Below are 13,029 nucleotides of genomic sequence, written 5' to 3' on the forward strand. Positions count from 1 at the left end.
TTAGCATATTTAAAATAGGAAGCTATTAGATAGCCTGGGATGAGCTTCTTCCCTTCCTTGCTTCTTTATTACTCCCTGTTTGTTTTTTTCTGACAACTTTGCTAATTAATTTATTTTTAGTTTTCAACATTCACTTCCACAAGATTTTGAGTTCCAAATTTTCTTCCCATCTCTTCCCTCCTCCACCTCACGACCTCTGGAATATCCTATTCCTTCAATCCCTTAATGTAGAAGCTGATGAATCTTGTGTTATTCTAACTGAGTTTCCACAATACTTGAATTGTTTCTTTCTGGCTGCTTGTAATATTTTCTCCTTGACCTGGGAACTATAGAGTTTGGCTAAAATATTCCTAGGAGTTTTCCTTTTGGGATCTCTTTCAGGAGGTGATTGGTGGATTCTTTCTTTTTGGGGGGAGGAGGTCTATTTTAAAAATTTATTTTAAGTTTTCAACATACATTTCCACCAGATTTTGAGTTACAAATTTTTCCCCATCTCTACCCTCCCCCAACCCCATGATGTCATGTATTCTGATTGCCCCTTTCCCCAGTCTGCCCTCCCTTCTATCATCCCACTCCACCCCACTGTCCCTTTTCCCCTTACTTTCTTGTAGAGCAAAATAGATTTCTATACCCCATTGCCTGTATATTTTATTTCTCAGTTGCGTGTAAAAACATTTTTTTTAAAATTTTTAACATTTGGTTTTAGAACTTCGACTTCCAAATTCTCTCCCTTCTTCCTTCCTTACCTACGCTCCTCGGGAAGGTAAGCAATTCAATATAGGTTATACATGTATCATTATGCAAAACACTTCCATAATAGTTATGTTGTGTAAGACTAACTATATTTCTCTCCATTCTGTCCTGTCCCCCTTTATTCAATTTTCTCCTTTGATCCTGTCCCTTTTAAAAAGTGTTTGCTTTTGACTACTTCCTCCCCTAAAATGCCCTCCTTCAATCATCCCCTCCTTCTTATCCCCTTCCCCCCTACTTTCCTGTAGGGTAAGATACCCAATTGAGTGTGTATGGTATTCTCTCCTTAAGCCAAATCCAATGAGAGCAAGATTCATTCATTCCAGAGGCACCAAGTCATGAGGGTTGTGATGCCTTCTGGACCTGAGCCTATTAGCTGAAAGTGTATATATATATTCTGAGGTTGGTAGTTTACTTTGGGGGTTCACTTATGAGAAGGACCTTTTGATTCCTTGAATGGAACTCTGAGTAAGCTGTTTCTTCAGAGCCCCCCAACTACTCATGTGTGTCTGTGTTCCCCTGATCCACTGGAATGTGCAAGTGGTTGTATTACCTTGTTCAGACAGCTGAAGCCCTATCTGTTGATCTTTGTGTTAATTTCTCTGCTTGTATTTCCTATACTTTTTTTTTTCCACATTCAGGGTTCTGACCTTTTCTCTGAACTAGTGAATATAATTAAATTAAGATTGTTAACCCCTTTAAAAGCTGTCTTTCTTTTAAAAGCAGATCAAAGAATCTGTGCTATCAGGCCATCCTGGGTGTGCCAGGGTGCTTATAGTCTTCCACTCAGTTGCCATTGATCTTCCTAAAGCACAAGTCTGTTCATGTCCCACCCCTATTCATAAACTCCAGTGGGTCCTAATCGCCTCCAGGATCAACTATAAAGACCTCTGCTTGCATTTCACAGCACAGCCCCCTCATTCCTTTCCAGTCTTCTTAAACCTTACTCCCTTCCACATACCCTGTGATCCAGTGACACTGGATTGCTTGCTGTTTCTCACACAAGACAGTCTATCTCTTGACTGTGGGCACTTTCATTGATTATCCCCCATTCCTAGAATATTTTCCCTCCTCATCTCCATCTCCTGGATTGTCTGGTATCTTTCAAATCCCAGCTAAAACTCCTTCTATGAGAATCCTTTCCTGATGTCCCTTAGTGCTTTTCTTCTATTACCCAGTTCCAATTTGTCATACGCACATACACACACACGCACACATACACATACACATATATACACATATACATATAATAAACACATATGTACATACACGCATATATATGTATAGACACACACATATGTATAGACACACACATTCACATACACATATGTGTGTATGTGTGTGTTTATGCATAGGTTGACCACATGGGAAAGCAATGTGTCATCCAGAACTCCAGCATCCTATCACTGCCATGATGATGACTAATGAGTGAGAGAAAAAAAAAAGCTGTTCTTGATCTTCTCTCAAGGAATTCTCAAGGAAAACTCCAAAAAGCAGACAACTCTATACAGTGAGCATGCGTTCCTTGGATTAGGAGTACAAAGTGACTCTACCTTCTTGCTGTTTCAGGGCCAGAAGGACTAAAGGGGAACTGGATAATGATGCAAGAAGTGTATTTAAAAAAAAAGAAAGTGTTTGGCTTTATTCACTTCCTTCACATTATTTAAGTGTTTGATCTAACTAGATTTGTGTTTCTGGCATGTCTAGCAATGGTTACATATAAAAGAAGGGACCCAGGTAATGGTTTGAAGGTGATAGCTATCACCTCCTAGCAGCCATGCTGAACCAGGAAATAGCTATGGAGGGGAAGGTAAGGATGATATAAATGATTTTTTGTTTGTTTTCTTAATTTAAAAGTCAGAATCACATGCTTTCTTATTAAACCTCCTTTCCTCCAATGAAAAATTCAAGACTACAAACCAGATAGTCTCTGAAGAATTATATTGGGTTGTTGGTACATGCTTGACTTTGGGAGATACTAATTAATTTATCCTCTAGCAACATTAAAACTTTTTATGAATAAATGAAAAAAACTATTTATTAAGTGCTTAGTATGTACAAAGCATACAAATGTGCAAAATGATACAAAGAGAAAAACAAGGTAGTCCAGGCTCTGAACAATCTCCCATTCCAATAAGGGTAGGTACCATGTATAGGAAGTTTCATCTATTAGTCAGGTAGAAAGGTCCTATGGTTTTTGGAATCCAGCATCAAAGTAGATGCATTTTCTTTCTTTCTTTTTTAAAAAAATTTATTTTGAATTTAAATACAAGAAGATCAAACCACTTCCCGCCCCTACAACATTTCCATGAATACAGCACAACATAAAAAGAGGATTCAATATAAATCCATGAATTTCCATTTTATACTGTTTAATTTTTTAAAAACATGTAATACATACTGTACATTATTTTCAAAGCTACCCTGCTTTTCTGTGTTTCCTTCAAAGTTTTCTTTTATTCTTTTCTGTGAACTTCTTTTTTCTCCCACCTTCCCCACCATTATCCCCACTAAGGCTAACCTTAGACAAAAATACACACACACACACACACACACACAGATACACACACACGTGTGTGTGTGTGTGTGTGTGTGTGTGTGTGTGTGTGTGTAGAACTATAATATACATACTTCTATCAGTTCTTTCTCTGGATGTGGATAGCATCTTCCTTCATAGTTGATTTGGGTATTTATTATACTCAAAATGACTTAGTTGTTCAAAGTTGCTCTTAGAACAATATTGCTATTACTGTGCACAATTTTCTCTTGGTTCTGCTCATTTCATTTTTTGTTATTTCATGTAAATCTTTCCACATTTTTCTCTAAATTCAACTAGCTCATCATTTCTCATAGCCCAATACAAAGTATTCCATCACAATCATATACCACAACTTGTTCAGTCATTCCCCAGTTAATAGGTATCCCCTCAATTTCCAGTTCTTGCCACCACAAAGAGAGCTGCTATAACCATTTTAGAACCTGTAAGTTCTTTTCCTTTTTTCCTAATCACCTTGGGAAACAGATCTAACAGTGGTATTTCAGGGTCAAAGGTTATATACAGTTTTATAACTCTTTGTGTGTGATTCCCAATTGCTCTCCAAAACAGTTGGATGAGTTCAGAGTTCCCCAAGCAGTGAATTAGTGTCCCAATTTTTCCACATCCCCTCCAACAGTTTTTGCTTTCACTTTCTATCATTTTAGCTAATCTGATAGTGGTAAGATATTTTAAAGTTGTTTTAATTTGCATTTCTCTAATCAATGATGATATCTATGTATGTATGGTGTGTGTATATATAGTCTTGATTTATCCACAGAAAAACTGCTGATTCATAGCCTTTGACCATTTGTCAATTGGGGAATGACTTGTATTCTTATAAATTTGACAAAATTCTTTATATATTTGAAATACAAGACCTTCATCTGAGTAATGGTCTATACATTTTTTCTCCTAATTTTCTATTTTCCTTCTAATCTTAGCTACATTGGTTTTATTTTTACAAGCCTTTTAACATTTAATATAATCAAAATTATCCATTTTACAATTCACAAATATACTATATCTCTTGTTTATTCATAAATTGTTCTCCTATACATAAGTTTGATGGTAATATGTTCCATGTTCTTCTAATTTTCCTAATGTTCAGTCATATCTGAATTCCTGGTATAAAGCCCACTTGATCAGAATATATAATCTTTGTAAAATATTGTTGTAGCCTCCTAGCTAGTATCATATTTAGGATTTCTGCATCCATATTCATTAATGAAATTGGTCAATAATTTTCTTTTTCTGTTTTTGCTCTTCCTGGTTTAGGTGTCAGTATATTTGTTTCACAAAAGGAGTTTTGCCTTCTTTGCTTATTATTCCAAGTAACTTATTTGGCATCGAAATTAGTTGATTTTTAAATGTTTTTCCCCCTAGAAAGATCATTTGTGGCCTGTTCAATTTCTTATTCTAAAATAGGCTTATTTAGATTCTATTTCCTCTTCTGTTAATCTAGGCAGTTTATATTTTTGCAAATATTCTTCCATTTCACTTAAATTGTTAAATTTCTTGGCATATAATTGGGCAAAATAACTCCTTATAGTTACTTTGATTTTATCTTCATTAGTGGTATATTCACGCCTTTCAACTCCAGAACTCAAATACAGAATAGAAAAAAGAAAAAAAAATCATAAATTTAGATATTGAAACTTAAATACAAAGTAAGAAAACTGGGGGAAGCATGTCATGTGCATAGCAGAACATAAGAGAGGATTCAAAATTCGTTGGGATAAATTTTCATTTCAAGAAAGCCTGTATGATAAATACTACATGTTCATGTTGAGAGCGGTCTATCTTTACTTACTTTTAAGTTTTCTTTTGTTCTCTGCTGTGCACTTTTTACTTTGTTCTTTTTTCCCCTTCCTCCCCCTCCCCCAGAAGGCTACAATTAAGTGTGAATATATTTACATGTAGATATAGATATATACATACACATATATACATATATAGACATATACTTTCCCTAACAAATTCTACTCCTGATTTTTGTTTTTGTCTGTGAGCATCTTTTGTTTCATATCCTTCCTAACATCTTCACTTTATTTCTATCTGCTACCTTGACCTCCCCTTACTTAGCCTGCCCCCCCCAAGGATACCTCCCCTATCCTCTCATTCCCATAAATCTAAATACCCTTCTATAACCTCCATAACCTATTGCCTCACCCTTTAGAGCTCCCTCCCTTATCTTCCCAAGAATCCCTCCCTTGATCTCCCATTCCCATTGATCTAAACACCCTTTTATACCCCCCTTTTACGTATTCCCTCTTCCTCCCTTCTAGATATTCCTCCTTTATCCTCTCCCCAAGTCTCTATCCCCTTACTATTTTATTTATTCTGATTTTAGGAGACTTTTATACTCTTCTGGATATATATATATATATATATATATATATATATATATATATATATATATATATATATATATATATATAGTTCCCTTTTAAACCCATTCCCAAAGAAAGGAGGTTATCTGAACTACCAGCTCTCTGCCCCCACCTGATTCCTCTGTGTCGATTCTTCCTCTTGCACCTCATTTGTATAAAATAATAACTCTTTTTAGCTGTTCCTGAATGCTTGTGCTTCTTAAAGTCATATCATACTCAGATCTACCCCAATCTTTCTTAACAGCTACCCAATTGCTAATGACAACTTTAGACATACATTTTACATATATAAAAGGTAAACAGTCTGCCCTTATTGAATGCATCGTAATCAACCTTCGGTATGTACCTTATGTTTCTCTTGGATCTCCTATTAAGTTCAATTTTTTTTAACAAAGTTCTGAAAGTCTGACAGTTGATCCAATGTCCATTTTTTTTCATTCAGGATTATGCTTAACTTTGCTGGGTATGATATTTTTGTCTGGAATCCCACTTCTTTTGCTCTTTTATGTATAGTGTTCCAAGACCGGTAGTCCTTTCGCGTCTCTGCTGCTAGGTCTTCTGTGATTCTAACTGTGGCACCATCATATTTAAATAGTTTTTTTCTTATTATGCTTAATAGTTTTTTCATATATTTCATATAATATTCCTATCAGTTTTCTTCATAGGATCTCTTTCAAGTGATGAATGATGGATTTTTTCTATTTTTACTTTCCCTCCTTGTTCTAATGCTTCAGGGCAATTTTTCTTTTCAAGATTCTTTTTCTGATGATAGCTTTCAGGTAATTCAATTATTCTTATGTTTTTCCTCTTAATCTATTCTCCAGATCAGTTTTTTTTTCTTATAAGATGTTTCACTGTCTCTTCCTATGTTTTCATTCTTTATATTTTGTTTAATTATTTCTTGATCTCTTCACTGGTTTCACTTTGCCCAATTCTAATTTTCAAGGTGTCATTTTCTTCCATAAAATTCTGGATCTTCTTTTCTAATTGGTTGACATTCTTTTCATAATCTACTTGTTTTTCTTGGATTTTTCTTTTTTCCCCTCAATCTCTCTCATTTGATTTTTAAAGTCTTTTTTAGAGTTCTTGTATACATTTTTTTGGGGGGGGGCAGGTGACCATTTGACATTTATCTTTGGAGTAGAAGAGGGCTTCTTTGCTTCAATATCCTCCTATGAAGATGAACCCCAGTCTTCTCTATTCCTATAACAACTTTCTTTGGTTGGATTCTTTCTCCTTTGCCTGTGCATTTTTTGGTAATAGCTTAATTTTCATAATCAAACCTAGTCCTGGGAAATGGGGGGGGTGCCTCTTGCCCCAGATCTTCAGTTCTCCACTCTAGCCTGGAACCAAAGCCAAACCTCCAGCCTCCTGTAAGTGTCCACAGTCAGGGGCTTTCTGCCCCACTGCTTCTGCACTCAGCAGCATAGCTACGTCTGGAGTTCCTTGTCAGCAGAGGTTCCCTCAGTCTTTCCCAGTGCATGTACCCAACTTCCAAAACTATAGGGAGGAGGGGAGTAAAATTTTGGGTGTCCGGGGCCAATGGAGCCTCCCAAACCAGCTAACACCAAGGCTTACCACTTGTTGTTGATAGGGACCTTAGCCTGCAGGTGTTTGTTCTTTACAGGGACTAAACTTTGTCCTGGGATTTTTTTTCTGATCTTGGATTGTCCCAGAAGGACCCCTGTTGTGCCCCTATTCTTGCTTACTTTTATCCACACTTTGTTTTCCCTTAGGTGCAATTTTATCTTTTTTGTAGGGGAAAATCCTGAGAGCATGGAATTTTCTGGCCTACTCTGCCATCTTTCAAGAATTCTCTCCACACTTTTTCATTTTTAATGCTAGTGATTTAGTTTTCTTCTCTCTTTTTTTAAAAAAAATCATATTAACCAGGGGTTTATCTATTTTGTTGCTTTTTTCATAATAATAACTCCTAGTTTTGTTTACTAAATTAGTGGTTTTCTTACACTTAATTTTATTAATCTCTCCTTTCATTTTAAGATGTCCAATTTGGCATTCAATTGGGAAAGCAGTTAATTTGTTCATTTTCAAGCTTTTTAAATTGCATACCCAATTCTTAGGCCTGCTCATTATTTTATTTATATAAGCATTTGGAGATATACATTTTCCTCTCTTTACTGCTTTTGCTGCATCCCATAGGTTTTGATATATTGTCACATCATTGTCATTCTCTTTAATGAAATTATTGTTTCCATGACTTGTTCTTTAGCCCACTCATTCTTTTTTGATATTATTTCAAAATTTTATTCAAAGGTCTAGTATATTTTGTCTAATAACCTGGTGATGGGTTATTAATGGAATAATATTTTAAATCCCCCTTTTCTATGTCTTTCTTAATTGTTTTATTTATTTTAGTTTTCAACATTCACTTCCACAAGATTGTGAGTTCCAAATTTTCTCCCCACCTCTCCCCTCTCCCCATCCCAAGACAGTGTGCATTCCGATTACCCATTCTCCCAATCTGCTCTCCCTCCTATCCTCTTCCCTTCTCTTATCCTCTTTCCCTTCTATTTTCCTGTAGGGTAAGCTAGATTTCCATACCCCATTGCCTGTGCATCTTATTTCCCAGTCACATGTAAAAACAATTTTTAATATTCACTTTTTAAAACTTTGAATTCCACATTCTCTCCCCTCTTCCCTCATTGAGAGGGCAAGAAATTCAATATAGATAATACCTGTGTAGTCATGCAAAAACAATTCCATAACAGTCATATTGTGAAAGACTGTATTTCCCTCTATCCTATCCTGACCCTTGTTTATTCTATTCTCTCCTTTGACTCTATCACTCCTCAAAACGTTTCCTTCTGATTATTCCCTCCCCAATCTGCCCTCCATTCTATCATATCCCCCTCTCTTATCCCCTTCCCTGCTATTTTCCTGTAGGGTAAAATAGATTTCCATACCCAATTGAGTGTGTATGTTATTCCCTCTATAATTCAAATCCAATGAGAGTAAGGTTCATTCATTCCTTCTCACCCACTCCTCTTCCCCTCCACTGTAAAAGCTTTTCTTTGCCTCTTTAATGTGAGATAATTTGCCCCATTCTACCTCTCCCTTTTTATTTCTCCCAGCACATTCCTCTCTCAACCTTATTTTTATTTTTTAGATATCATCCCTTCATATTCAACTCACCCTGTGCCTTCTCTCTCTCTCTCTCTCTCTCTCTCTCTCTCTCTCTCTCTCTCTCTCTCTCTCTCTCTCCATATCTCTCTCTCTATATATATATATATATATATATATATATATGTTCATATTCCCTCCAACTACCCTAAAACTGAGAAAGGTCTCATGAGTCACAAATATCATTTTTCCATGCTGTAAAGGCAATCAGTAAATGAGAAGATCTTTCCCACCCATTTGAATAGGCTTTGGGGGACTCTCAGGGTCCTAGGGGGAGTGGCTAAGACTGTAGAGTAGAGAGTACTTTGTCCCAAGCTTGAGGGGCTGCGCTGTTGTTTTGAGAGCTATTTCTACACAGCAAGCTCTGCTACACCAGTGCTCCTCCTCCCCCAAGAACTGCCCACCCAGACTGCAACTCGGATCTAAGCAGAATCCGCACTCAGATTTAAGCAGGCTCTGCACTCCCGCTCTGATCTGCCACTTAATTCCTCCCACCAGATGGGCCTGGGGTCAGAAGCAACTGCAGCTGTAGTTCTGTCCTCAGAGCAGCACCACCTCTGCTGCCCCCAGGGTGGTGGCAAAGTATGAACTCTTTTCACTCTGTCCCCACAGTTTTTCCCACTAACCTTCTCTGTTGTCTTTGGTGTTTGTGGGTTGAGAAGTCTGGTAACTGCCACAGCTCACTGATTCAAGGGCCTAGGCCTGTCTGCCGCAGGGCTTCCAGGTCTGGTTGGTCCAGGCACAGCTCACATTGGGCTCTGCTCCACTCTGCTCCCAGCAGACCATCCAGGCTGTCCTGGGCTGGAGCCCTGCTTCCCTCTGCTATTTCGTGGGTTCTGCAGTTCTAGAATTTGTTCAGTGCCATTTTTTTATAGATGTTTGGAGGGTCCTGGGGGAGAGCTTTAGGCAAGTCCCTGCTTTCCAGCCACCATCTTGGCTCTGCTCAATTCTAATTTTTAAGGAGTTATTTTTTTTCTTTAAGTTTTTGGGTCTCTTTTTCCAATGAGTTGATTTTCTTTTCATAATTTTCTTGATTTTCTTGGATTGCTCTTATTTTGTTCCTAATTTTTCCTCAACATTTCTTATTTTATTTTTAAAGTACTTTTAAAGCTCTTCCAAAAACTCTTTTTGGGCTTGTGACAATTTGACATTTTTCTTTGAAGTAGGAGTGACTTTTTAAAACTTCACTATCTTCTAATATGAATCCAGATCTTCTCTATCCCTATAGTAACTATCTATGGTCATGTTTTTCCTCCTTTGCTTTCTCATCATTTTATTTTACTTTTTTATCAGCTAGTCCTGAGGCGTGGGGGATGGCTTCAAATTTTTTATACTATTGCTTTCTGAGTTCTATTTGGTGGTCCACCCTTGTTCATTCTTCTCTACCCCTGAGCTATGGCTAAAACTCCCAGCCACACTGTCACCACAAATGTTCTTGGTCCCTTCAGTTCCTCCTGTGGCTACAATCCTCAACTCATCCCTCTGACCTAGAACTAAAATCAGGAACTCACTCTCCTGCAAGTGCCCACAGCCAGCAGGGTCCTGTCTCTGTGCTACTACACTCACCAAGCTCCCTCCTCCTCACCCTCCCTTCTTCCACCCTCTTCCTCACCCTAAGCCACAGCCTGGGACCATGTCTGGTCATTACAACTGGTCCTAGCATTCCATACCAGCAGAAGGCTCTTCAATTTTCCTCTGCTCAGCTGTCCAATCCCCACACTATCTGTGAGAGGAAAGTTCCTGAGGCCAAGGCTGCCTCCAGATCCAGCTGCTCCACAAGTCTGGTTGGTTGTTGATTCCATCAGAATGTTTACATTTCAATAAGGCCAAATCTCTGCCCCTGGAGGTCTTGTCTTTCCTAAGGTCCTCTCAAGTTATCTTAGGAAAGCAACTGCTTTGCCCCAACTTTTAATTATTTCTGCTGCTGAAAGTTCATTTTGAGGTGATATTTTATCTTGTTTGTGGGAAAATTTTGGAGTGTGGTATTTCCTCTTATTCTGCCATCTTCCCAGGCTGCTCTCCAGATGCATTTTCTTCAAGGACATTTCCATGAATAAAAAATCATGTTGACTTCTGACATTGAACCATTTGACTATGCTAAAGACTTTGGTTAAGACCCCTCTTTTCCAGGTAGGAGCTTCAACATCTGAGTACACATCTCCTCTAGCCAGGCTGCAAGTAGGGCCTATGTTTGGAGAATGCTGTTGTTTTTATCACCCTCAGTAATCAAGATTATGTAACTGCAAACAAACTAATTGGTCAGATATGAGGACTTTATTCATTTTATACCAATGAGATATACTTTAAGATAGCATGTCTGCATTGCCTAAGGTTGGGGGGAGAACTTTATACAGCTTATATGAGGCTCTTCACCTCTTCACAGGAATATCACCTCCATAAAATACCACATTAGCTGTTTTTCTTTATCTAGCCCATTAAAAAGAAGCATGGAGTTACTGAACAGGTATTCATTCTGTATCTTCAGCTTATTCCCAAGTTCTGTAAATATATAACCTTTCCCCTTTGTAGAAATGGAGAGCTGATTTTTCTGTTACTGTACACACGATTCTTCTTCTGGCTAGAAATGCTGTTGCTTTCATGACTGCAGGAAATAAATGGAATAAAATCAAAGCCTTTATGGACAAGGTATCCTGGACACCAAGAATGAGCTGTTTTGAGTTCTGGAATCTCTCTTTCTGACCCTTGAGAAACCGAGGATTCTCAGAGACCAATTATTATGGGCTGCAATGACACAACAGAACAAAGCTTTGTTCTCTGAGAAACTGAAGTCAAGGTGTTTTTTTCTGTTCTTCCCCTTCTTTCTAGGACTCTCCCCATTCTTCTTTTCTCCTTAAGCATCTCTGATTCTGAAGTAAAAATCCAAGAAAGAAAATTACGTTTTTTTTTAAAAAAATGTCTTTTAACATAAAGAGAATGCCTTTTTAAAAATTTGCCAAAAAAACCCCCTAAAACAAAGCAAGACTCCTTCCCTTAAGAATAATTGATGGTGATCATTTATCTTTGGGAAATTCATATGGAGGGAAAAGGGACTACTTATTCACACACACACACACACACACACACACACACACACACACACAAAGGCTTGTACTCATCATCATTTGGAGAATTTGCAGCTGCTTAATTCTCCTTCTCCCAAAATGCAAACAGATATGCTAAGAAGCACTTTCTCACCTTGAATTCTGTGGAAATCTTACATCTAAATATTTAAAGTGAAATTTCCCAAAATCATAGTGTTTGTACGCATTAGTTCATTTCCCCCAAATTATGTTTTCTCTTATGTCCTCTTGGAAAATGATAATGGCACTGAGGGGTGGGGGATAGAGGCTAGCAATAGTTAGTTAGCACCTGATGGCCTGGCATTTTCAGAAACCTGGTAGAGACAGCCACAGAGGAATCGAAAATATAAATGGTTTTCTCTAACTGAAGCCCTTTGAAAAAAGCTTAGATTGAAAAATGAAGAGAGCCAAATGGCTTCTTCCTATCCCCACACCTTCATCCCCTATTTCATCCCCAAAGGCCATTGTAGCCTATTGTAATCACCTCACTTTTTTGGCCAAGCTTGACTAATGGCATTCATTTAAAGAAGCTAAGAATAGGACCTTGCTCAGCTTCCTAACTTTCCCATGAGGAAAATTGGTTGATATTTTAACTTGTAGTAATAATCATAGATGACATTTATAGAGCACTTTGAGGTTTGTATGTGTTACCTCATTTGGTCAAATCAACAATACTGTGTATAGTAGGAGGCGTTACCCCATTTTATAGGTGAGGAAAACCAGGTAATCAGATAAATTAGGTAAAAGGTAGATATGTCCAGGGTGACATGGCAAGTAAGTGTCTGAGGCAAGATTCAAATCCAGATATAACGAATTCCAAGTCCAACATTAGTTCACTACATTATGCTGCTTCCTCTGTCTAATAATATGTGTGTATACATGTACATATATAAGCATATAATACACATATACATATATATATATCTATATACCATATAAATATGTACATACATATATCTATGTCATATAGACATAGATATATAGATATAGAGAGAGTCCTAAAGGCCTCTAGGTGGCCTGGTGAATAGAGCATTGGACCTGGAGGAAGGAACTTAGATACGAGTTTGAATCTAGCCTCATTGTCTTACTAGCAGTACAACTTTGAGCAAATCATTTAACACTGTTTGCCTCC

The sequence above is a fragment of the Trichosurus vulpecula genome, chromosome 9, assembly GCF_011100635.1.
Source record: "Trichosurus vulpecula isolate mTriVul1 chromosome 9, mTriVul1.pri, whole genome shotgun sequence".
Taxonomy (NCBI): Eukaryota; Metazoa; Chordata; class Mammalia; order Diprotodontia; family Phalangeridae; genus Trichosurus; species Trichosurus vulpecula.